Source organism: Triticum aestivum, chromosome 1D (genome assembly GCF_018294505.1).
Source record: "Triticum aestivum cultivar Chinese Spring chromosome 1D, IWGSC CS RefSeq v2.1, whole genome shotgun sequence".
In the NCBI taxonomy this organism is placed as follows: domain Eukaryota; kingdom Viridiplantae; phylum Streptophyta; class Magnoliopsida; order Poales; family Poaceae; genus Triticum; species Triticum aestivum.
This window is the reverse complement of record NC_057796.1, coordinates 9,695,018-9,722,585: the sequence shown is the minus strand read 5'-3', so window position 1 is coordinate 9,722,585 and position 27,568 is coordinate 9,695,018. Positions and strand designations below refer to the sequence as shown.

General features: G+C 52.3%; 1 pseudogene; it reads left to right on the top strand.

The window, feature by feature from the left end:
- LOC123156875 (disease resistance protein PIK6-NP-like) overlaps positions 1-27,568 on the top strand; it is a 37,897-nt pseudogene that overhangs the window by 9,790 nt on the left and 539 nt on the right.

Genomic DNA, 27,568 nt, shown 5'->3' with positions numbered 1-27,568 from the left:
CGGGCGCAGCAGCACAAGGCCTTTGGTCCCGGTTGGTGGCACCAACCGATACTAACGGGGTGCATTGGTACCGGTTCGTGGCACCAACCGGTACCAATGCCCCCCCTTTAGTCCCGGTTGGTGCCACCAACCGGGACCAAAGGCCGCCGCTTCCCGCCCTTTGGGCTGCTGAAAAGAGGCCTCTGGTCCCGGTTGGTGACACCAACCGGGACTAAAGGTGGCATTGGTACCGGTTTGTGCCACCAACCGGTACCAATGGGTTTGCTATATAAGCCAACACTTGTGAATATTTCGTCAGTTCTTCGATCCCTCCAACGACGCCGCCAGGCTGCCCGAGCTCGCCCGCGCCCTCGCCCGACGTCGTCGCCGCGCGCCGTCCCCGCCCCACGCGCGCCATCGCCCACGCCCTCGCCGTCGCCGCGCCCTTGCCGTCGCCCCGCCCCGCCGTCGTCGTCGCCGTCGCCCGCGCCCTCGCCGTCGCCGTGCCTTTGCCCGACGTTGTCGCCGCGCGCCATCCCTGCCCCGACGCACGCCGCCCCTGCCCCGCCGTGCGCCGCTCCTGCCCCGATGCCGTCTCCGCGCCACTCCCCGCGCCCCTGCTTGCCCCGACGCCGCCCGCCGCGCACTCCTCCCTCTGTGAGCACCGCGCCTCTGCCGGCCCCGCCGTCGTGCTATTTTTTTTACATGTTTTTAGATTTTCGTATATGTATGTATGTATTTTTTAGATATATATGTATTTTTTATGTATGTTCATATATGTATGTATGTATTTTTTACATGTTTTTTGTATGTATGTATGTTTTTTTTCAATTGTAATGATGTTTTTAAAATACATATATGCAAAGGTTAGATTTTTAGAAAAGTTTTATCTATATATATTCTCTGATTTAGTACATTTTAGGTTAGTTTCATTTTTAGAAAAGTTTTATATATTTAGGAAGAAAGAATAGAAGGAAGAAGAAGGAAGAAGAAAAAGTTTTATATATGCAAAAGTTATATTTTTAGAAAAGTTTTATATATCTAGCTAGGAAAGGAAGAAGAAGAAAAAGAATGAGAGAAAAAAGGAAAATAAGAAGAAGAAGAAAGGAGAAGAAGAGGAGAGGAAGAAGATGAGAAATAAATAAGAAGAAGAAAAAAGAAGAAAAAGAAGTGGAGAAGAAGAAAGGAATAGAGGAGAAGAAGAGAAAATATAATATTCTATTTTCTCTTCTTCTCCTCTATTCCTTTCTTCTTCTCCTCTTTTTTTTCTTCTTTTTTTTCTTCAATCTTCTCCTCTATTAATATCTTCTTCTTCACTTTTTATTTCTTCTTCGTCTTCTTATTTTTTATCGGATATGTCGTTGTCGATATACCCTGTGTCCCGATAACTTCAACACGAGGGGGGGGTCGACCTACCCCCTCCCCGATAACATTATTTTCCCATGTATGTATGTCGTCGTTGTCGATATAACCCCCTCCCGGATAACTTCGACCGTGATAACTTATACCACGGGAGAACCCCCCCCCCCCCCGGCCCTCTCGCTCGACCAAAACTCTCGAGGACACCCAAACCCTAGAAAAAAACGAAGTCGGTCTCCTACCCCCTCCTGCCGCGCCCCTACCCTTGAAGCGTTGCCGAGGCCACCCCAAACCGGGAATAAGCTAGGTCTACGTTTGCACTAATATATCCACCTGTTGTCATGTTTGTGTAATAATTGCCATGTTGTAATATTTGCAGAAACAATGGAGCACGGACGAGACGAGGAAGCAGAAGAGGTGTTGGGGGACATAATCTTAGCCGGAGGTGATGTCTTGTCGTATCTTAACGACAATGATGGTCTGGAAGAACAGGGTGAAGAAGCAGGCTACGGTGATCGAAGAGTGGAGGAGGAAAGACATGATTATGATGGCTCCGGTGACCCAATGCTGGTGCAAGAAGGAGCCCGTGGTGACAGCTCCGGTGACCGAACAGAGTCCGGCCAGGTAAATATATTAGTTAAGCCTGTGTTGACTAGCTAATTGATGCATTCATTGTTTTGGTATGTACACATATTAATTAACTCTCGTCTTTCTTCTTTTTTCTAGCCCTTCGGATCGAGCACAACTTCGGAAAAGAGACGAGGCCCGAAGAGAAAATTGCGCTCGGATGAAAGGTTTGAGATCACAGCAATCGCGCGCGACGGCCAACCGATTGAACCCATCCGGACAAAGGAAGCATTTGCTGCTCAGTGCGGGGTTCTTGTTAGGGACAAGATTCCGATCAGCATCCACCAATGGTATAAGCCTAAGAAGGAAGACCCTGAGGTGTCTTATGTCAATGATATGCAGAAAGATGATCTTTGGACTGAGCTGAAGGTAAATTTCACCCTACCGCCAGAGGAGGATCCGGAGAAGCCAGTTAAAGAGCAATTAATCAAGTCTCATGCTCTTAAGAAGATGGCAGACCTATTCAGGAGGTGGAAGAATGAGCTGAAAACGTTTGTCGACAAAGAAGAGCCACCAGAATTCATCGGCAAATATGAGATGATCAGAGACCACTGGCCCGCATTTGTGGCCCACAAGACATCGGAAAAGAGTAAAAAGTTGTCAGCGACAAACAAGAAAAATGTTGTGAAGAAGAAGCTTCACCATCGCACGGGGTCAGGTGGCTACCTCAAAGCCCGGCCTAAGTGGGCCAAGGCTGAGAATGATCTGCTTGATAAAGGGATCGAACCAGAGACAATGAACTGGCCAGACCATTGCCGGACTTGGTTCTTCAGGGCTGGCGGAACCTTGGACCCTGTATCAGGGAAGTGCGTTTAGACGGACGAGCAAATGAGAATACCAGTCAAGAGGCTTCAGCACTATATCGATGCAGCGCACCAACGGATGTTCTTTCCAGACAGAGAGAACGACGAGCTCACAATGGCCCTCGGGAATCCTGAGCACCCTGGACGGACACGAGGCACGCCAGGCTCCGTTCCGTGGAAGGCTGGTTTCCCGGACGCAGGCGGTTACAGATGCCAGGAGAGGAGGAAAAAAGTGGAGCATACCCAAATTCAGAAGCTGCACGAAAGGGTTCAAGCGCTAGAGGAACGAGACGTAGCTCGCAGCAATCGACCTGCCGAAACTACCCCCGAAGCTACCCGGCCATCTCAGCGGAGAAGCAGCGTGGCTTCCACCGCGCTGCTTCAGCCGGAGCATGTCTTGACGGCTCCTGCTAGCTACCCCGTGGATGCTATCACGGAGTCTCAACATGGCCACCTTATGACGCAATGGGAGAACTTCAAAGTCAAGGCGGCTGTCGGCTCTGTTCGACCTCCTGAACCCGGCGCAACTTTTGACTGTCGTCCGATTCCAGAAGGATATGCTAGGGTGACGGTGGACGAAATAACGGAGGGATTTGAGGACCTCCAGCTTGACCACCCTACCGGTGAAGGGGAGACTCGGCTGGGTTCTGCTCTAAAGACTCCATGCCTATGGCGGAAGGAGCTCATCAACCTTCCGAACTGGACGCCTCCGGCGAGTAAGGGCACTCCGCCTCCTCCTTCGGCGAGTGATCAGGGCACTCAGCCTCCTTCTCCGGCGTGTGGTGGCACTCCGCCTCCTCCTCCGGCGAGTGATCAGGGCACTCAGCCTCCTTCTCCGGCGCGTGGCGGCACTCCGCCTGCGCCGGCGCGCCCGAGCAGCCAGCCTCCTCCTTCTCCGCCTCGGCAGCAAGGGCGGAAGAGACTCGCCGTCGCTCCGGCTGCTCCGGCGCGTCGTAGTCCTTCTCCTCCGCCTCGTAAGCAAGGAAAGAAGACAGCCGCAGCCGCTCTGTCTGCTCTACCGGCGTCTAGCAGTACAGCCAGAGGCGGGAGGCAATACAGATTCGGTCCTTCTCTGAAGACTCCAGAGAAGTTACCATACGAGAGGACCGAGGAGGAAACCACGAAGATCGTGCGAGCCGAAGTGACAAACTTCTTTGAAGGGGTGAAAGCAAAGAAACATCCACCTCCGGAGGAGAAGGTAGATCCGATGAAAGTGAAGCGCACTCTGGCTGCCCTGACAAAACCACCAAAGTCTCCGCCGAAAGGCAACTATGAGCGCATTATTGTAAAGACATTTGTCGAAGCGGAGCAGTCGGGAAGTACTGTCAGTGATCAAAGGTTAAAAGAACGACGAGCTGGGAAAAAAATTTCCCAGCTCGGCGAACAAGTGAACCAATCGTGCCCCCCGCTCAAGTTGTCTAGCGACATCGTCGCTAATGATCCGAGGATGGTGCCCGGTTATATCAATCTTGGAGATTACCTGCCCGACGATGTACATTATGATTTCTTGGAGGTGGACGAACACAAATACCATTACGGGAAGCCTCTCATCAAAGATGAAAGATCTCTAACAACGATGATGCGAAGATTACATGATTGGTACATGAAAACCTGCAGAGAGTCAGGGGGAGGGATACTTTGACGCTAAGAGTTAAAGAGGAGCATGACCTCGTTGGAATTGAAATGTTGAATGTTTCATTTGAGGAGTTCTTCCAGTTTTTCAATCAAAAGGCCCTTGATAAATCAACGGTCACTTGCTACTGTCTGTAAGTAGTACTACTTCTGTCATTAAGTCTCTCTATATAGGTCAGCTCTTTCATTAAATGTATTTATAATTATCCTCACTATATTATGCAGATTGAAGATCGCCGAATTGAAGAAAAGACAAATGATATTGGATTCATTAACACAAATCTCATAGATGCAACTGAGGTTAAATATCATGCCGAAAATACCGAGACCAACTTGCTACGATCGTTGGTAATAAATGAAAACAAAGATATAATACTCTTTCCTTACAACTTCAAGTGAGTGTTACTGTCTTGTGCATATTCGGTTTCCCTTATTAGTCCAGGTTATAGTAATGTAATTGATGACTTATGCATGCGTGCGCAGCTTCCACTATATTCTCCTAGAGATTAAGCTTGAGCAGGGAGTAGTAACCGTCTTAGACTCGAGACGAAAAGATCCCCAGGACTATGCGGACATGACTCAAATGCTCGAGAAGTAAGTTAAATCGATCATTATCCACCATATCAGCAACTTTGTTCATTTCCTGATATCAAGTAATTGTTTTCTTTGTCTGGCAGGGTTTGGAGAAAATTCACCAAAAAAGCTCCGGGACTGCCGAAGAAGCTGCAATTTAGACACCCGAAAGTAAGTACTATAGTAGCATGTTCCACGCATCTCCTAGTGATCCAAGCGCTAGTTTCATCAATACCATTTAGCATGGTTTGCTTATCAGTTTGATTGACCTCTATTTCTTGTAAAGTGGTTGTGGCAGGAACAAGGGAATGATTTCTGTGGATACTACGTTTGTGAGTCCATCCGCCACACGACCTGTGAGCGGGGCTACTCTGACGAACAATATGAAGTGCGTAAGCAATAATATTTACAATTTTATTTTATTACCATCATTTGTGTTGAGTTTCATTTATTCATATATATATGTATTGACCCCCTTCTTCAAATTAGATCTTTCAGATGCGGGATGAACTCCTAGCACCAGATCGTATGCGAGCAATTCAAGAGGAATTGGCGGCATTCTTCCTTCACCACGTGATCGCTGAAAACGGAGAATACTATGTAGACCCTGTGTTCATATATAATTAGGAGATTATATTGTAAGAGATAATTATTGTATATATGTAGCCGGTAGTGTCGGATAGATATACGAGAACTTGTTGTTCGACCAATCTCTCGGAGATGGAGAGGTGGTCGATATCACTTCTCTCTGTATGCATATGTTCATGACGATCTTCTGTTTCCTTCATTTGCTTACTAGCTAGCGTCTCTAGTCCTCTTTATACGTATATAGTACGTAGCTTCGACCAAGCATGGAGATAAGAGAGGACACTTCTCTTTATTAATTAGCTAGCTAGCACAATATATGAAACACCTAAATTAACCCCCAAAACCCCCAACCCCCCTTTCAAAAAAAACAAAAACCCCAGCCCCTGAAATTCTGACGCGTGGATGCCTATTGGTCCCGGTTAATGCCACCAACCGGGAGCAAAGGCCCTCCTGCCTGGGCTCGCCGCACCGGCCACATGGAGGCCCATCTGTCCCGGTTCGTGTAAGATCCGAGACTAAAGGGCTAGGGCAGTAGTAACGACCCTTTAGTCCCGGTTCAAAAACCGGGACAAAAGGCCCTTACCAACCGGGACAGATGACCCTTTTTCTACTAATGATACTAGGAGTAATTCAGGTGTTGCAACAGTACTGTAGTCATGACTGTCAACATTATTTAAAAAGTGTGCCTCCAACATTAGTGATATGATGTGCAACCACATATATGCCTACCATTTGGTTGTTCCAATTGACAAGTCACATTGAACAACATATATGCCCTCTTAATGTTTTGTAAATCCCAGCCGTTCCTGCCAAATCGTACTAATTAGTCGTTGGTCCACCCACCAGCATCTTGTGTGTCCCCAGGGAGCTATAGTTCCTCTGTTGCCTATCACACAGCGTTTAATATATAATTCTAGTATAAACTTATTAATCTCTGTTGCCTATCACACAACATTTTTTTTATCTGTATGAGATACATGCATTCCAATAAGTATATTGAAATATTGTTCCCAACCTGATCTAATCTTCACAGAACTAAATAGATTGACCACACAAATTACAGGTATTCAAGAAGACCATAGATTTGAATATGCAATATCCTGAACTGCTGAACAAGCAAATCTGGTTCTAAAGAAATGCAGTGGACTTCCACTTGCAATAGTCACCATAGGTGGCTTCTTGTCGAACCAACCTAAAAGCTCTTTGGAATGGAGGAAATTGAATGACCATCTCAGCGCCGAGTTGGAGATGAATCCAGAACTTGGGACCATAAGAGCATCTTCAGTCGCGCCCCCAACAAGGCCCCCGAGGCGATTTTTTGGCCGCCGGCGTCAAAAAATCGGCCCAGTCACGCCCACAGGGGCCCTTTTTTCGCCGGCTCGGGCCGAAATTGGCGCCGGCGGACCCAACCCGAACCCGGCGCGCTGGGGAGCGCTCGGGGGCGCCGGGCGAATCGTTTTTGGCACGAAAGCGCCGCGGGCCAGCCGCGTCAGCGACACCGCCCCCCTCGTCTTCTCCCGACGCCTCGGTTTCCCGCGGGGAATCAATGGCAAGGCTGCCGCCGGTCAGCTTTGCCATTGATTCCTCATGGGCGGCGCGTTCACGGGGCGGCGCGCGACGCCTCCCCTCCCTCGGCTGCGTACACACGGACGCTGCGCGGCTATATATGGCCTCGCTCGCCTGTGATGAGTGCCACCTCTCCACCTCTCCCGAGCGCCGCCGCCGAGCTCTTCTCCCCCAGCCATCCCTCTCCCGAGCGCCACCGCCGATCTCTTCTCCCCCAGCCACTCCATCTCCCGAGCGCCACCGCCGATCTCTTCTCCCCGGCCACTCCATCTCCCCGATGGCCGAGCGTTTCCCCGGAGACGAGGCGGCGGCCAACGGCTTCGGCCGCCGTTCGCTCCGCGAACAGGAGTCCTGGCTCCTGTTCCAGGCGAATATCCCGGCGCCGCCGGACATGCGCGCCGGGCCGACGGGCTGGAGGCTCAGCAATGGGGGAGTGCCCATTCCCCCGTTGCCCGACGCCGTGGCCAAACCATCCTACTTCGCCGACGAGGTCAAGACCGTGCGCGCCTCCCTCACTGACGCCGAGCTTTCCCTCCCCCAGTACACCACCGACAACCACGCGGCTTGGGCGGCGTACTTCGAGCGCGGCCAGCAGCAGCCGTTGGTCGGCGGCGTGAAGAACAGCGAGGGGCACCACCTGTGGTGGGGCGCCCCCGGCCGCACACTTGAGGGCGTGCTGACGCACCTCGAGGGCGGCAACAACCCGCCGTTGGCGTACCCCCCGGCGAGGGCGGCCGCCCCGACGCACCGCCGACGCGACGGGCAATGGGCGCCAAGGAGAGGTTCGGCGCGTCCTCCTCCTCTTCCTCCTCCCGCTGCTCCTCCCACTCCTACGGCACTCCGACGCTGCTCGGCGTCAAGGCCGAGCCCGGCATCGCCATCAACAAGGGCGGCCGGCGCGCCTCCTCGTCAGCTCCTCCTCCGCGCTTCGTCAAGCCAAAGACGGAGCCGGGGCTCGCGCCGGTGAAGACGGAGCCGGGGCTCGCGCCGGTGAAGACGGAGCACGGCGAGGTCGAGCTCGACGACGACGCGGCCGTTGAATGGGCACGCCAGGACTCCATCAAGATGGCGACGGAGCGCCAGCGCGCCGCCCTGCGGCGCTTCGAGCAGCGCCGCCGAGGCCGCGGCGAAGGAGGAGTCGTCATCATCGATGACAGCGACAACGACGATGACGCGCCGCCGCCGCCACCAGCCGGGGAGGGGTCCAGCAGGGGCGCCCGAGTCAAGGAGGAGAAGGCCGACGATGGCGGCGACGACGGCGACTTCTCGCCTTCAGCAAGTTTTTTTTTTGATTAGTTTTTATATGTAATGGCGACTACTCGACTTAAATCCGCGAATATAAGCCCAAGTTTGCCGAAATTTGGCGTGGTTTAGCCAAACTTTGCGTAAATTTGCTACACAAATTTTTTTCCCGCGCCTGGGGCCGGCCCTGGGGGCGGCGGCTGGGGGCCAACTCGCCCCAGGCCCATTTTTTTCGCCGGGTCACCCCCAGGCGGCGATTTTAGGCGCCCCTGGGGGGGCCAACGGCTGGAGATGCTCTAAGAACTGTCCTTATGAGAAGCTATGATGGTTTACCTTATCACCTCAAGTCATGTTTCCTATATATGCCAATCTTTCCTGAAGATTACAAGGTTGGGCGGGGACGTTTGACGCGTAGGTGGACTGCAGAGGGTTACTCAAGGGAGGTGCGCGGGAGGTCTGCAGAGGAAATAGCGGACATCTACTTCATGGAACTTATAGGCAGGAGTATGATCCTACCACCTCAACAATCAATTCATAGTTCAAAAGGAATTGTCTCATGCCAAGTGCACGATCTTATCCGTGAAATTGGTATCTTAAAGTCAAAGGAAGAAAATCTTGTTTATACACTGGAGGAAGGTTGCAGCTCAAACAGCCAGGTCACAGTGCGCCATCTTGCTATAAATAGCAATTGGACGGGAGATAAGAGCGAGTTTGAGAGCATAGTGAACATGTCCCGTCTACGGTCAGTTACATGTTTTGGAGAGTGGAAGTCATTTTTCATTTCTGACAAGATGAGGTTGCTACGAGTGCTGGATCTGGAAGACACAACAGATCTATATGATCATCACCTTAAGCATATTGGGAAGTTTCTTCACCTAAAATACCTTTCTCTGAGAGGATGTGATGATATTTATTACCTGCCAGATTCACTGGGTAACCTGAGGCAACTCGAGACCCTAGATGTCAGAGATACTAGGATTGTCAAGTTGCCAAAGAGCATCATCATGCTTTGGAAGCTAAACTATCTTCGAGCTAGCAGAAAACCGACTCATGAGGATGTCTCGTATGAAGACGTTTTAGGCTTCCCTGAGGTAATGAAGAACTTGCCATGCCGTTTGTGTCTCCTGACGGGGCTGTTTTGCTTACTGTGATGTGCAACTGACTGTATTGATAGTGTTAATGAAAACAGCTATGATGTATGCACTTCCTTTTGCTGCTATGCCTTTTCTGGTTTGGTTATGCGCCTGGACTTCTATGGTGTGCTAGTGCCAAGAGGGATGAGAAAACTTAAAAACCTGCACACACTCACTACTGGAATCGCCCTATACGCCGAGTGTCACGGACACTCGGCAAAGGCCCAAAAACCGCCGGCAACGCCTTTGCCGAGTGTCACCTTCGGCAAAAGCCACCCGGCGTACACCTCTTCGGCAAACAGGAATTTGCCGAGAGCCATAACACGTAAACAGCCCGTCTCGGCAAAATAAAGCAGCTAACGGATAAGTCCTGACATGTGGGACCACGTAAACTTTGCCAAGAGCCACTCTCGGCAAAAAGAAATACTAGGAGGCTGACACGTGTCGTGTCCTAACATGTGGGTCCACGACAACAGGCCGATGCCCGACTTTGCCGAGAGCCACTCTCGGCAAAGGGAACCAGTAGGAGGTTGACACATGTCGCCTCCTGACATGTGGGCCCACGACAACAGGCCGAGGGCCAACTTTGCTGAGAGCAACTCTCGTCAAAGAAAACCAGTAGGAGGGTGACACGTGTCGCCTCCTGACATGTGGGTCCACAACAATAGGCCGAGGGCCAACTTTGCCGAGAGCCACTCTCGGCAAAGAGAACCAGTAGGAGGCTGACACGTGTCACCTCCTGACATGTGGGACCATGAGAACAGGCCGAGGGCCAACTTTGCCGAGAGGCCCTCTCGGCAAAGAGAACCAGTAGGACGCTGACACGTGTCACCTCCTGACATCTGGGACCACGAGAACAGGCCGAGGGCCAACTTTGCCGAGAGGCCCTCTCGGCAAAGAGAACCAATAGGTGGCTGACACGTGTCACCTCCTGACATCTGGGACCACGAGAACAGGCCGAGGGCCAACTTTGCCGAGAGGCCCTCTCGGCAAAGAGAACCAATAGGTGGCTGACACGTGTCACCTCCTGACATGTGGGACCACGGGAACAGGCCGAGGGCCAATTTTACCGAGAGCCCCTCTCGGCAAAGAGAACCAGTAGGAGGCTGACACGTGTCACCTCCTGACTTGTGGGACCATGAGAGCAGGCCGAGGGCCAACTTTGCCGAGAGCCACCCTCAGCAATCCTTTTCCCTTTACCGAGAGCCCTCTCGGTAAAGTTGTCAGGGGCACCACAGGTTATTATCGTTTACCGAGAGACCTCTCGGTAAAGGTGTCAGGTTCTACTGGTTGGTACACGTTTACCGAGAGGCCTCTCGGTAAAGAGTGCATTCTGGTCCAGTTTCACAATCATTACCGAGAGCCACCCTCGGTAATGGTGTGCCCAGGAGCATATAGTTCATCACACATAGAACATGTCACATATACGCATCATTGAACAAAAGAAGCAATGATTCTGAAAAACAATCCACATAAAAGCAATAGTGCATAAAAGGTGAAGTAGTAGTGAAGACACTCGACTACCACAAGTTTACAAGTCTCAAGATTCAAGAGTTCTCAACATACAAGGAACAGTTTCAAACATAACATAACATGAAGTTCATGCGATTTTGGAGATCGAAGTGATAACATCAACATTAGAAGGCATCATTCTGTTTGCTCCCCAACTCCACCAACCGGAGTGATAACATCAACATTAGAAGGCATCATTCCGTTTGCTACCCCAACTCCACCAACTTGAGGTGGAACTACCGGAACATTGTTCGACCCTTGTGATGGGTTGAGCTGTGATGGATTGACCCAATAGAGAAATGAATGCATATGGTAATGCCAAAAATGGTGATAGAAATGTTTTGAACGAAACTCACAATGTTCCACTCTGGCGTCGGTGGCATCTCTGGCACTGGGTGGCCTTGCATGGAATAAATATTGGCCACCATATGTTGTAAAGACTTCACTAGATCATCTTGTGCCTTCAGCTTGGCCTGGTTTTCATCTCTTTCTTTCTCGGTGTCAATCAGTCGAGTCTACAATATGGCAATGCAAATGTCATTCATGTTGAAATGCAAATATACAGGACCATGACGGATCAATGAAGAAGCACTGACCTGAATATCCTCAATAATGCTCATGGAATGTGGTACGTGACGCTCTACGGAAGGAGTAGAGCCAGTACTCATAGCACAGAGCGTGTTGACTCTCGGAAGGGAGGAGGTTATGATAGAATCGAGGTGAACCGCCATCCGGCCATTCGGTCTACCGCCTGCCACGGCAATGGCCACAAGAGGGTCAAACGGTAGCACGTGAGGATCAGCGTCAGGCCCGTACGTCTCCTTCAATTTTTTGGTGTAGTTCTCTCCATCTGACCGGGCTTTAGAGCTGATCCAGTCCCTCTCCGGGTGGAGAGGGTCCTTGTCCTTGTCGTCTTTGGTACATTTGTTGGTCCATGCCTCGAGGTAAGTGATATCCTTGCCAGTGTCTTCTTTCTGCAAAAGAAAGCGATCCAAACAATGAAGGGAATGCTCACAAATGAAAGAGAACATGATGAAAAGAAAAGGATGTGGTTGCCTACATGTTTTGAGACGACACCTGGGATGGTGAGGTTGCCTTGACGGTGTCCTCGACCCCCCATCAACTTACGCCGTTCAGATATTGCTTTGTGTTCATCCTAGCACCCTAGATCTGTCCACCATTCGACGATCTTCTCCCAGCACGGACGTTTGTTAGCGCACCACCGAGGAATCATCTGTAAATTAAACAAATACATCTTAGTAAGTATTCTAATTTTGCGGTAGTGCAGGGAATAGCAAGCATCCATCGTCACTTTCCTTGAAGTAATTGTCCCGTGAAAGATGCGTCCCTCGAGCCTCCTGTTTGGAAATCCTCTGGTTGAGATAGTCCGCGTGATACTTGGCCACTAACCGGACGTGCTCCTCATAGTGCATGTCGTGGACTAGTTTCTTGGCAATATTCTCAACCACCACATTTGCACGATCCTTCTGACCCTCAACGCATGTATAGAAATCCTACAAACATGCATACATGTGAGAAGGGTTAAATCATGACTATGGAAAATTTAAACCTTTTGGTATTGACATTTAGGTGTTTGAAAGGACTTACCCAGAAATCGTTGACCACTCGCATGGCTCTGTTATCATAAACCCTCTTATGCATATCCAGGAAATCCGGTGCAAGCTTGTAGTGATCCCATGACCAAGCTGGCTCAATGATACTGTTCCGCAAAGTGACCAGTCCAGGATAATTTAACCTACAAAGACCCCCAATGATGCCACTCGGCGACCGTGGCAGATGCCTCTCACCACCTTTTACTAAGCTTCTGCTTTACAAAGAGTGAAGTCATATTATATGTGAGGAAATGACAAAAGGTACAATTTATATGGCATGAGTCGAGATAACCACTTACTTCTCTCCCATTGGTTTAATCAATACGTCTCTATGCACATATGGACGTCTTGGAAGCTTTGAAGGACCACGCAGCCACACTTTCCCTCTGGAAGTAGTGCTGATAGTCGAACCTCTTGGCAAAGTCATGGAATTTCCAAACTTTGGTCGTAAAAACATATGAAATATCAGATACAAAAAAGATAGTGCAAAACAAAAACAAAAAGAGAAGGGAAAATTTTTAGAGCAGTGGTTACCGAGGGTCGATTATCGGCTCTCGGCAATGGCCACCTTTTCCGAGAGGCGCTCTCGGTAAATAATCTAACCTAGATCTCTTTCCTTATTGTGCATTCTCGATAATATAAATTATACTTTTTTGTTGTTTTCTTCCATGCTTGGCAAACAACCTTAGCACATCATAATTACCGTCTAGTGTTTTCTTCTTCAGATGGGCGTCGCCCGGTTCTAGAGACCAGCACCCCTCCGGTGGCCCCGACGGTCTAGGGTGTTGTTCGGTACCTAGACGGGGTAGGCCACGGGGAATAACTGCTTCTTCGTGTTAGTGCCTGTCATCACGAGATGACAGACCAAGTCTAGGCCCGTTCTGTCACGGGATCACCCACCGAAGACTCTGTCTCGGGGAGGAACGCAGCCGCTCCTCGACGTTCCCGCCCGTGTGTGTTATTTGTGAGGCAAGTGCCACATCAAGGACGTGCGTTGCTTATTCAAATAGCACACCACCCCTGCATGCATATGCATGGGGCACACGCATGTAGGGGTGCCCTCCCCCCCCTCGGGCGGTCTCCATATCGAGCACCCATCCGGTGGCCCCGGCGGTCTAGGGCGTTATTCGGCACCAAGAGGGTGTAGTCCACGGTGAATAACTGCTTCTCCGTGTTAGTGCATGTCATCGCGAGATGACATACCAAGTCTAGGCTCGTTCTGTCATGGGATCACCCACCGAAGACTCTGTCTCGGGGACGGACGCAGCTGGTCCTCGACGTTCCCGCCCATGTGTGTGGTTTGTGAGGCACGTGTCACGTCAAGGACGTGCGTTGCTTATTCAAATAGCACACCACCCCTGCATGCATATGCATGGGCCACACGCATATAGGGGTGCCCTCCCCCCCCCCCCGGGCGCTCTCTATATCGAGCACCCATTCGGTGGCCCCGGCGGTCTAGGGCGTTGTTCGGCACCGAGAGGGTGTAGTCCACGGTGAATAACTGCTTCTCCGTGTTAGTGCATGTCATCGCGAGATGACAGACCAAGTCCAAGCCCGTTCTTCAAGATAGTCTATGGGTATCGAGAGGGAATGTGTCCGGTTTGTGCAGGAAGTGCGTGTCCTGTTGCTTCGTTGGCCTCAAAATTTCTTGTGCTCTCAAAGGAGGCCATCGCATGTATATGCATGGGCTATCCGGTGGCCCCTGTGGTCTAGGAAGTTGACCGGCACTGAGAGAGGGGGTAGGCCGCGGTCAACAACTGCTTCTTCTCATGTTTATTACTTTACACTCTTTAAAGTTCTCTCTCGGTGCCGGTCTAGAAAGTTGACCGGCACCGAGAGAGGGGGTAGGCCACGGTCAACAACTGCTTCTTCTCATGTTTTTCACTTTACACTCTTTAAAGTTGTGTTTTGAACAAATCTAACCCAAAAAGCATATATATTTAAAGTTGAGTGCATCAAAAGTCTTTTATCAAAAAAATTCACCAAAATTCATGGAATTTCCAAACTTTGGTCGTAAAAACATATGAGATATGAGATACAAAAAAGATAGTGCAAAACAAATACAAAAAGAGAAGGGAAAAAAATTAGAGCAGTGGTTATCGAGGGTCGTTTATCGGCTCTCGGTAATGGCCACCTTTTCCGAGAGGGTCTCTCGGTAAAGAATCTAACCTAGATCTTAACCGTTCCGCTTGCTTTCTCTGTTCATTCTTCTCCTTCTCCTCCGTTGACTACGCCACCACCGCCGCCGAAATCGCCACCGCCACCAACTGCCGCCCTCCACCGCCACCAACTGTGGCCGCCACCCCTCCTCCACCGCTCCCAACCGCGGCCACCGCCACCCCCTCCTCCACTACCCCCAACTGCGGCCACCGCCACCCCCTCCTCCACCGCCCTCCACCGCCACCACCTGCGGCCGCTACCCCTCCTCCACCGCTCCCCACTGCGGCCACCGCCACCCCCTCCTCCACAGCCCCCAACTGCGGCCACCGCCCCCAAGCTTCATGGCCGGCAGCCGGCGCGGTGGTTCTTCGATGCGGCCCAAGGACGGCAGCCGCAGCGGAGCTCCTCCGGTAGCGCGGCAGCTAGAGATGCCCTCAGGTTAGTATCAGATTCTATGCCTAGAGTAGGATATTTTGCACAAATGTAGGAAGTATGCACAAATGTGATTAAAAGTAGTAGAGGAAGATGCTCCTGTTTAGTAATGCCTAGAGTAGTATGGAAGTTTGGAGTAATGCCTAGAGTGTTTGTTTGAATTTTAGTTTAACTAAACGAGTAATAAGAGTTTAGTTGCTACTGTTCTGACTGGTTTGGTTTAGTTGCTACTGTTCTGACTAGTTGCTACTGGTTCTGATGATCATTGTAAATACCAGTAATGTGCTATGGCCAATATATACAGAACAGATTCAGAATAAGGTTGTGGATGCTTTGGTTTTGACTGGTTTAGTTTGAGTTAAACCGAATGAGTGCTCGAAGTATTTAGTTTCAGTTGAAGCTAGTTCTCTGAACTTCTTGTCTCTGAACTAATGCTTGTCGTCGGTAAGTGGTTTGGCGTGGGGATAAGGCCGTGGATGCTTTGTTTTTGCCGAATGAGCACTCAAATTTTGGTGAGACTATGCGTCAGTACACTAGTTGTCTGAACTTCCTGTCTCTGAACATACATGAAGAGATCGACACCTTCTCTGAAGAATTCGGCATCTTGTGAAGGATCAGCACCTCTATGCTTGTGCTTTTTTAGATAAACACTAGAGTAGATCAATGAAACTATATACTTGTGCTTGTTTCTTTGTCAGTTCTATGGCATTAGTAAATGGAACTATATATCTGAGACTTGATTGAGCTATTTGTGTTATTTTTTGCCATATATGATATGACACTTAGATTAGAAAGATTTTTCTTTGGAACTGAGCGTAACCATATATATTTTGTTTTTCAGATTCTGATGGGAGCACTGGTAGTAAGTACCGGAGAGTCCCGACTGGTAGGACTGAGTCGTCCGCCTCCCATCAGGCCACAACCGAGGCATCGTCATCATCGGATGGCGATGTCGGAGTGGACTTCGATGCACTAGATCTGCTCACTACCGAGTCGGGCGACATGGAGGCCTCGGACGGCTCGGGGTATACCTCGAGCAACACTACCAAGAGGAAGAATTCCGGGCGTGGTCCGGGGAAGGTCCCGGAACCAACTACTGCCAGCAACCGTCCTGTCATTTGCCCGACAGGAGAGGGGTAAGCAAGCATTTTATTTGCATCATATTTTGGATGCCACAGCTTTGACACTCACATATGCTTGTCTTTTATATCATGCAGTCAGTGGGCATTTATCCTGACACAACCTAAGGGGGCACGCCTGCCGAACCACGTCTCGGCTCCCTCTTGAGGAAGCACTTCCCTGGATTGTCCAAGCCTGGTGATGACGATCCGCCGTCGCCAGGTTAACCTGGGAGCATTACCTACACAACAAGGATGAGCACGATGTCACCATGGCCACTCGGGTCATCAATGCTTTTTTGTAAGTATCTTCGCTCCGACTACTGCATTTTTCCATATCCAAATCCTTGCTTGCGTGGATGGTGAGAAGATGCCATATGCTTTCTTGTAGGAAACATTTGCTTGCATGGATGGTGAGCAGCAGAAGGCGAACAAAGGCATCGTGAAATCTGCCCGAAAGATACTCTCTGACCTCAAGCACACGCTGCGGTACAAAGCCTTGATGCAGTGTCGGCCGCTCGATGAGAAGGGAGAGAAGATGACAAGGAAGACTGCTTGCCAGACCAACATGTCGTGAGAAGAATACCTGTCAGTGGTAAGTGACTACATCGGTTGCTAGTACTTTGATTCACCCTCTTGTTCCTCAATTATTTGATTTTGTCTAACTAGGTGAAGGAACCCTGGATGAAGGACGATTGTTGGGAGGCCCTGGTTGACATGTGGTGTAACCCAGCATTGCAGGCGCAACATGTGGAGAAGGGAAACGATCGAGCCAAAATGACAGGCTCGGCTCATGTCCAGGGGACCGGAATCTAACCGCTCTCAAGCAACACATGGTATGTGGATTAAGATGTTAACTTTTTCGCACGGTGCATCTTGGTTCATTAAACTTGATGGTTAACTCGCCCGGTCCACATCCTGGAAGCCTGGAAAAAAGGCCACAAGGGGAAGGATGGCGCCGAGTTCTGCAGCGAGTCGGCGGAGGAGAAGTGGGGGGGACCTTCAAAGAGGTCTTCTAGGAGGTGCACGGGCAGGAAGCCGAACCTACGTCCAAGCCCCTTGATCCTGAGCTTCTCATCATTGCTGGCGAGGGGAAGGGCCATGGACGCCACCTCCTTTGCAACGGGGCGATTGCCACCTCCTCGCATCGCAAGCTGCATGAGATACGCGCGTCGAGCACCAACTCAACTCCGTCCATACGGAGTCTCCCAACCGCCGCATCACGTGAGATAGCGCGTCTCAAGATTAGCATCCTAACCTTTCATTTATGTCCATGCCTCGAAATAGCACCGTTCCAACCTATATGAGCCTAATGCCATGTTACAGGATTTAATTGCGCAGCGGGCTGTTGAAGAGTAGCAAAGGCGGCAGGCTGAGCAGGAGTCCAGAGAAAAGGAACGGGAAGACACGAATAAGAGGTTGAAGCTGCCTGAGGATCAACTACAGGTAGAACATTATCTAAACTAGAGTAGAAGATTCATTACATAGGGATGAACCACCCTCACGTGACTCTACTCTTATAGGTTCTTATGCAATCTCGAAGCAGTGCAAGTGATGCCCCCTCCTCTTCCTCCGGAATGTTAACCCGATGGCCTCTCCTCCTCAAGATGATCTATATATGAACAAGTGTACTGCTATTGTGACGTGTACGTGTTTTGCAAGTAGTGACAATATGTATGAATTTGCGACTTGTGTGTGACGTCTACTAGGATAATACATTCGACTTGTGTGTCACAATATGTGGACTATCCTTAATTATGCATATATACGTGGACTATATCAAATTATGCCTATATATGGTCAAATTATGCCTATATATGTGTGGACTAGATCAAATTATGCCTATATATGATCCTTCTGCCAAGTAGTTGTTTTTATCTGCAGGGATCAGAAAAGAAATAGCTTAAACAGCAGAATGGATGGGAAAGATTTCCGATAGCAACACTCGGAAAACTATATATTACCGAGAGCTCCTCTCGAAAACGTGGTCGTCTGGGAGACCTACTGTTGTGCCACATCTTTTCGAGGGCAGCTCTCGGAAAAGAAGGCGACATTGCCGAGACTAGCTCTCGGCAAAGCTATGTAAACTGTCAGCTCCCATGTGGGCCACGCTGTCCTACTGGTCAGGAGGATTGCCGAGAGCTGCTCTCGGCAAAGATATCGTCATTTTTTTCAAGAATATTTAGGAAGTTATTTAAAACTTTTACTGATGAATGTGACCAGTGGGACCACATGTCAGTTAGAAAGAACACACACAAAAAAAGAAAATAGGATGTTGCATATATTTTTAGAACGAAGACGCTAGGAGCGTCCGGCTTTAATTTAATAAAGCCCACAACATAGGCAGCGTAACAGGACATTGTTAGGACCTCGAACACGAGCACGGAGGCTCAGACATATGTTTCGAACAGGAGCACGGAGGCTCAGACCACGACGACGCGAAGGCTCACAAGTTTAGACCAGGCCAACAGAAGCACGCAGCAATGCAAAATACAGGCCCGGAGGCAGAGCATAGAGCACGCAGGCTCGCTCGCAAGACAAAAGGGCCACTTCACGGCGCAGAGGTGGCAGATGGCTCCCTAGCCAAAACGTAGATCTGACGGAGGCGATCTTGGGCGATGTTTCAGTTTTTCAGCATCCTTGCGCTTCGCCAACGGACTCCACTGCTGCAGAAGAAGGTTGCATTTGTAGATTATGTTAGCAGGGTGAGATGGGAAGATACCCTCGATAGCTAGTTTGTTCCTAGTGAGCCAGACTGCCCAGGTCAAGGCGCCGATACAGCTCCAGAGCACTCGGTTGTTGCCACCATGAATCGAGTCTACTATGGTAGCGAGGTCAGACGCTGACCGGGGATCCCAGGAGGTGTTGGCCGCTGCACGAACGGCGCTCCAAGCAAAACGTGCCAGAGGACATCGGAAAAAACATGGGTCGCGTCCTCCAGGACGTTACATATCGCACACAGGCCGGTCGACGGCCCATTGCGTTTGGCGACGTTAGCCGAAGTGGGCAGTCTATTGCGGAACAGTTGCCAGAAAAACACCTTAATCTTAAGCGGAAGGCGCGCGCTCCACAAGCCATTTGGCATCTGGAAGGATGGGCCCTGGCACAGCTTACGGTAAAGAGACTTGACCGAAAACTTGCCAGACGGGGTGAGGGCCCAGGTGACTGTGTCCGCCGTCGACGACAGCGAAACCGGCGCAATGGTATCAAGCAATTCCGTTAGGTGTGCTTGTTCTACTTGCGATAACTCTCTCCGGAAATGTAATGCCGGAGGGGAAGAGGCAAGCGCCGTGGCAACTGTGATCTCCGGGTTGACAGCCAGAGTATAGAGGTTCTGGAAATCGACCCAGAGGGGTTGGGCTCCCACCCAGTGATCTAGCCAGAAGCGAGCCGAGCGTCCATTACCAATGGAGAACTTGGCTCCCTGAGCGAAGCTGGCCGGACCGCTTGGAGATCGTTCCAGAAAGGAGATCCCCTCGCCACGCCCTCGAAAAAATTCCCATTCGGGAAGTACTTGGCCCGCAGCAGATCAACCCATAGACCCGTCGCTCCCTGCGAGAGTTTCCAAATCCATTTGCACAAGAGTGCAATGTTCTGGATTCTGGTGTTTGTGATCCCAAGCCCTCCCAGATCCTTGGGACGGCACACCGCAGCCCACTTAACCATGTGGTACTTGCGTTTTGGTCCCGAGCCTTCCCAAAAGAAACGGGACCGCGGTGTGTCCATCTTGGCGTGTACCCCTTCCGCCAGGAGGAACAGACCCATTGCAAATTGCGGCAGCGAGGAGAGGCTCGCATTCGTGAGCACCAGCCTAGCTGCAGAGGAGAGGAACTTCCCCCTCCACGGACAGACCCGCTCTCCCACCTTGGTCCAGAGCGGAGCCCACCCGTCGATCTTGATGCGTTTGGCATCCAACGGGAGACCTAGGTAGGTAAACGGCATATTGCCAAGTTTGCAATTGAGCAGGTCCGCGATACGTCTACCTTCATCCGCCTCCAATCCCATGGGCATCACTTCACAGTTGTGAAAGTTGATCTGAAGCCCTGACATAAGCTCGAAGCTAATCAGTAAGGCTTTGACCGTAGCCACACTATGGAGGTCGGGCTGGAACAACAATAGCGTATCGTCTGCATATTGCAAGTGTGAAATCCCCCCGGGATGAGGTGTCCCAACACCCCTTTTATGTGGCCTGCCTCCGTTGCCTTCCGCAGCATAGCTGCCAACGCATCAGCGACAAAGTTGAACAAGAGCGGCGACATGGGGTCGCCTTGGCGTAAGCCACGCTTGTTCCTGAAGAAGTGCCCTACTTCTCCATTCACCGAGACCGCAGTTTGGCCCCCCGGTACCAATTGCATGACTCGGTGCACCCATAACGGCGAGAATCCTTGACTGGTGAGGATCTGCCTGAGGAAAACCCAATTAACTCGGTCATAGGCCTTCTCGAAATCTAGTTTAAGGAGGATCGCAGGTTCGTGCGTGCGCTTAAGCTCATGAAGGGTCTCTTGCAGCGCTAGTGGTCCCTCCAAAATGTTTCTACCCCGTATGAACGCCGACTGAGCACGACTAATGGTGCGATGGGCGATCGGCGAGAGCCGAGTGGCACAACTTTTGGCGCAGATTTTAAACGGAACGTTAATAAGCGCGATTGGTCTGTACTGGCGTATGTTGTCCGCCCCTGGCACTTTTGGGATCAGCGAGAGTACGCCGTAGTTTAACCTAGCAATATCCACGAAGCCACGCATGAAGCCATTACACACCTCGTAAATGGGATCGCGCAGCAATGGCCAAAAGTGCTTAAACATCGCCACCGGCCACCCGTCCGGCCCCGGAGCCGTGTCTGCTCTCATGCTTAGGAGAGCGTCGTCAATCTCCTTAGGGAGAAACGCGAGCCCCAACTCTTCGTTCTCACTATGGAGGACCTTTTGGTACGGGAGCCACACATCCGTGCTGAGACGCGCTTGTTGTGCCTCGTCGGTCCCCATCAGACTTATGTAGAAGTCGTAGATATGTTGGGTTATGTCCGAATGTTGTAGAAGAAGCCCCTGCTCCGACTGCAACCTAAGAATTGAGCATTTCCTGCGTCTGCCATTCGCGTACGCATGGAAATACTGAGTGTCCGCGTCTCCTTTGAGCGTCCACTTGAGGCCACCCCTACGCCTCCAATATTCCTCCTCAGACGCAGCAGAGCTTCGACTTGCCCTTCCAAGGCGTATCGATGTGCCCATTCTTGCTCTGAGAAAGGACGTGTGTCCGCTTGATTGTCAAGGACGGTTATTTCAGCAAGAAGCCTCTCCCTGAGGATCTTGTCAGCACGCCCCTGGTTCGCGCCCCATCCCTTTAGGCTTGCGCGGAGGCGGCCCCCGACAGCGATCCAAAACTCCATAGGGCCGCGTTGCTGGCCTGCGAGTTGGACGCTTCGCAACCATCTCTCCCTAAAGATGGAGTCGAAATCAGGGACCTCAAACCACGCGGTTTCGAAGAAGAACCGCGGGCTGCGGCGAATCCTATCCTCCCCTGAGGATAAGATGAGGGGCACATGATCCGAACCAATCCTTGTTTCTGCAAGGAGCGAACAGAGTGGAAACACCACTTCCCAGTCCGGAGACATGAAAACCCGATCCAAGACGGATCGCACCGGGGCTAGTTGCTTGTTAGTCCAAGTATACCTTGCCCCAGTTCTGGCCACTTCCCTAAGTGCCATAGATGCAATAGCATTGTTGAACATAGCCACCCTTGGCCAGTTGATATTGTCGTTGTTTTTGTCTGCTCCTGACCGGATCAGGTTAAAATCACCTCCCACCATTAACGGGAGTTGAGCTACCGAAACCTCCCTCACCTTGGCTTCAAGTTCTCCCAAGAACTCGGCCGAGCGTGAGTGATCTGCTGGTCCATAGACTTGCACGATCACAAGCTCGCGAAGCGACGCTCGCACGCGGATGTTGGCAGCAATGAAAAAGGTGCCGACCTCCCAGGTCAGCACCTCGAACGTGGCGCTGCAGAAACCGAGCAGCATACCACCCGAATGGCCCGTTGCCGACTTATGGTGCCAAACAAAGCGCTCAAGGGGGTCTATGGCTAGGATATCATGGTGTCTAAACTCTGGTCTAATCGTTTCCTGGAGACCTACGATATCAATGGCTTCTTTCCTAATGTATTCTTTAAGTTGGGTGCGCCGACCTGCGTGGCCGAAGCCACGGATGTTCCAAAGAAGCGCACGCATCTAGATGACGCGGTTACGCAGGCGCACCCCCCTTGAGGTGATCGCCTTGGCCACACGCCTCACCTTGCCGCAGCGAGGCGAGGAAGGAGCAGCAACCCCTGTTGCTGTCTCCCCTTCGGGCCGGATCGCTAGCGACGTCGAGGGCTCAGCCTCAAGTGCCAGACGATCCGCGTGTTGAGCAGCCGCCGCTGCCAGCGCCGCCTGCGCCATCTCCTTCGCACGCACCAGCGAGATGAGTTCGCTCATCCCTCCCTCACCCATCGGTTCAACCCCACTCTCTCCCAAGACCTCGCTCAAATGATCATCCGAAAAGGAGTCGAGAATCGTAAAACGAGGCAAGGGATTACCTGAGGTTTCCAGGTTCTTCTGTGCTTGTAGGAGTTGGGCGCGTTGGAGTGACGGAAGATTCCCTTTGGCACCCTTGGCCCGAGCGCTGACCCGCACAGGGGCCGCCTGCCCCTCCACCACGGCCTTGGAACGCTTGGCCTTCGGGAAGGACGCCGTCTTGGACGCCTCCTGAGCGAGCGGGCCGGGGACAGGCACCGCCAGAGCCATCACCGCCTGGCGCGGCGTCGCCGGCGCCCCTAAGAGCTCCGCTGCACGCCCGGCCTCCGCGGTGACCTTGCGAACCGCCACCTTCTTGAGCTGCTTCACCGCGCCAAGCTTGTTGCTGCTGCGGCCGCCTTGGGTCGGGGAACGCGAGGAGAGAGGCAGCGAGTCTACCGACGCCGCACCAGGGGTGCGGGCATCGGCCTGCGGCTCCACCATCATGTCCGAAACCACCGCAGCCGCCATCCTCGCCGGAGGGGACGTGACCGACCCTAGGTTGGAGCCGTACTGGTTCGGGATCGAGAGCTCCAACTCCACGGACCCCCCACCCCACCAGAGGCTGCTCCATCATAGGCATCTGCACATGGTCCGCCGCCCCTCCTTTGTCGGTAATGCCCAACTTCTCCCACGCCGCCGTATCGATGGAGTCGTCCTCCATACTAGCATCAAGGTCCTTGTCACCGTCACGCCCCGGCCCATCCGGATCCTGGCCACGGTTGGGGGAGGGGGTTAGGGGAAGGGAGGGCTGGTGCCGCGAGTTGCTCCGGGGGAAGCTCGGGCTCGATGGAGATGTTGAAGCCTTCGCCGTTAAACCAAATCTGGACCTGACCACGGAGCTTGCTTGGATTGCGGCAGGCGAAACGCATGCGGACCGGCCCCGGACGGATCAAAGACTCCTCCTCGACCAGCAGAGGACGGCCGAGCATAGTGGTAGCCGCCATGAGCCGGTCGGAGCGGCGGTGCTTGGGTGGGACGCCACCCAGCTTGACCCACACCTCCGGCATGGCCAGTCCCTTGGGCGCGTCGAGGACCGCATCACGGATGTCCACCATGAGGTTGTTGAGGGAGAGGAAAAGCTTGCCGCTCCGCGTAGCCATCCTGAGCATTGCGGGATCTGGGAACACCTCCATGAACGCGCCCCCTTGGATAGGAGAAATCTGCCAGTCCCAGGCTCCCTCAAAAAGGTGCGGCAGCTCCACTTCTAGGATCTCTTGCGTGAGCTCACCGGAAGGCATGGAGAGCACCGCCGTGTTGGCCCCCAGCAGAATCTGCGGCTCCTCCGACGTCTCTTCCGGGAACTGGAGGCAGAAGAAGCCCTCGCCAGAGATGGCGTGGCCCATGGTTTGGAGGAGCAGGGGCTTGCCGCGGGTCGGGCACTGCGCCGATGTGTGCCCGTCCTTGGTGCACACACACAGCGGCTTGAAGGTGCAGAGATTCTGGAAGTGGCCTGTGCGTCCACATTTGAAGCACTCCGGGCCGTCGACTTCTTCGATGGGGATCGGCTCCTCCTCCGTGCCCTTGGACGAGCCAGGTGCCTCAGATCTGGGCGGGAGGGGTGGTTTGGGAGCCGCCGCCCCCGCAGGCTTGAACTTCTGTTTCTTCACAAATGGGTCGCCGACGCGGTCGCCGCCCGCAGCAGACTGCTGCCCCTTGCGCTTGAGCTCGAGGACGCGCTTCTTGTACTCTTCCTTCTTCTTCTTCTTACGTTCCTGCTCCTTGAGCCACCGGGCGGGAGGCGGACCCCATCCGCGCTCATCGTCGGCCCGCCCGATGTTGCGATCCCGCAGCGGTTCCATGGGCGGCTTCTCCCCCCGGCGGTCTTGCTTGGATCCCATCGCCACCACTTCCGCGAAAGATCTCACCAGAGGAGGTGGGGAAGGAGAGGGTGAGGGAGTGGGGGAGAGAAAACGAGCGGAGTGGCCGAAGCGCCGCACCTCCGATTTGGAGGCTGGAAACCCTAACGCAGTGTTCAGGGTTCCCGGGGTAACCAGAGCCATTTATATGGCTGCGCGGATCGGGAGGGCCTGGGCTGGGCCTCCACCAGTGGGCCAGGCTGTGTCCTGAGGGCGGGCGAGGCTCCCTGCGCCACAGTCTCTACCCGAGGCTGGGCCGCCGCACGCGTTTGTCCCGCACTTGGGCCGCATGCGACCCGATGGGCCTGGCCCGCCAACGCCCCGGGCGTGTCGTCCCCAACCCTAGCCTGCGCTCCGCTCGGATCCGCCGCCGCCGCCGCCGTGGCCGCGGGGGCCGCCCGCACCGTGCAGCGCAGCGGCTGCACAGGCTGCAGGAGCAGCCCCGCTGCGGAAGCGTCAGGGCTGCCTCGGCCCTCACCCCGCGGAGATGCGCGCGGCGCCCTGCCCCGGGGCAGCGCGGCCCGCCTTGGGCCATGGCCTCCGGGCGCAAAATCGCGCCAGCGTCCGGCCTTGAAGGAGCCCCCGAGCTCCTCCGCGCGCGACACGAAGTCGCCAAAGGAGCAAGGCGCACGGCCGCCCGCCCCTGACCCCGCCTCGCCACTCGACTCCACCTCCTCTTCGTCGTGAGAAACCTCATCTGCCAGAGCCCAGAAACGACTCCCCGGCCGCTTGGCCGCGCCCTGAGCAGGCACGACCGCCCGCCTGACCGCCGGCGAGACAGCCACCGACCAGCCTCCCTCCAAGGCCAGAGCAACAGAGCCGCCGGGAGCAAGGCCAGGAGCGAGATCGCCACCGTCAGCGCCTGGGGCGCCCGCAGTCGCCTCCATCGTGCTGCGGCTCTCGGTAAAGTACGCAGTAACTGACGGAGCCGTTTGTTGCGGACGGGCATACCACGTGGCTCCTCTTTGCCCTGAGCGGCTCTCGGCGTCTGCAGGGTTTGCCGTGCGGTGCCTCTTTGCCGTGAGGCAGTGACGGCAAAGATGGCAGTTTGCCGTGAAGCTGGGTTTGCCGAGAGTGACACTCGGCAAAGTTTGCTTTGCCGAGTGTCCGTGTTTTAGCACTCGGCGAAAAGCATTACACCCGGTGTACGTGAAAATTCCAGTAGTGACCGGTTGTTGTGAACATCGGACGACGAGGGAAGGTCGTTCTGCAGGATATAAGAAGGCTCACCCAATTGCGTAAGTTGGGAGTGACTAGCGTCAATAAGGAAAATGGCCAAGAGTTATGTTCAGCAATTGTTGGCCTGAGCTGCCTCGAGTCATTGTCAATCCGGTCAGAGGGGGAGGCAGGTTTATGTGGCTGCTTGGATGGAGAGTTCTCATTTCCGGAGAAACTGCAGAGCCTCAAGCTGTTTGGCAACCTAGCGAAACTGCCGGAATGGATCGAGCGGCGACTTGATGGCTACAGGGCCGTATCGGTCCTGCTGATTTTTATTATTTTGCGATCTGATGATTACAGGGGGAACCATGTACAGGTATATATAGCACTACCTATCTACCTATACACAGCCGACTCGGCCTGGGCTCGGACTCAGGTGCCTAATCGTGATTTTCTCTAACACAATCCGCGAGGATAAAGTGTTCAGTTTCGAAGAGGGGGCATTCCCATGCGGCCATGCCTGGTGTTGCTGGAACTTGGTAGCTATGTATCCGTGAAGTTTGAGCAAGGAGCAATCCCTACGCTTGAGGTGCTTATGTTTATTTGGGTGGGAGTTAACAGTGAGACACTTTCAGGGCTACCATCTCTCTTGGACCTCAAGGAAGTTGTGCCGCAAGTGGAATATGATGACCCTGAAATGGAATACTTGAGGACCGAGCTTGCCAAGAATCCAAATCGACCCATGGTGAAGAGGGTCTGATCTCGATATAGAGTCAATCGGGCATGTTATTTCAAGGCCAAGCTACAGGGGTAGTCTTGTACTAGTAAATTCCCTGTTTCCATTTGCTTGCAGCAGTAACTAGTCGATGCGTTTCTGTTTTTGCTGGGTACTTGTTGCCAATAATAGTACAACTTTAATGATGCTGATATTTGTACCGATAAAAAATACAACTTTAATGCATGTATCTGAATTGCTTCTGGCGTCTGCTGCTTACTGCCTTAGTGTTTATCTTCTAGGATCATGTCAGCTCTGTGGTAACTGTGTAGTACGAACAACTAATTAAGGGTGTACATACTGCAGTGCAAATTCAGAAATTGCTATCCACAGAACTGGATAGATTGGAATTTGTTGCTAATCAGTATCAGTATGTCCACATAACTGGACATCTCTCTGTCATGGACTGTTAATAATCTTTCTAGGCTGACAAGTGAAATGAGTCGTTTGGCGATCCAATCGAGTCGCCCTTGGCGGAGAGTAATATCTCGGATGCTCTCATCCAAGAGCAGGGAAGGAGGGATGTCCGATGAAGGTTACAGTCTTGTGCAGTTAGTAGTAAAAACTCCCAAGTCTGAACTTCAGCAGAGCAGGGAAGCTTCAATTTACTTGTAACTGTCGTGTCCCAACATATTCTCAGCTCATATTCTTATATTTCTTAGTGTTTCCATGCTCTCCTAATTGAAGACACCAATTTCCCGCGGTTATATCTTGTGCGGAAATCGATGTGCAAATACCAAATACCTGGGATAAAATTCTGCTCTCGACATCCACGCAATTAAACCAACCACCAATTAAGCTTGTCAATGGAGGCGACCACGGTGATGAGCATTGCCAAGTACCGACATAGACATGAGAGGACGGAAGCTCAAGTGTTTTTTCTAGGACTAGTTGG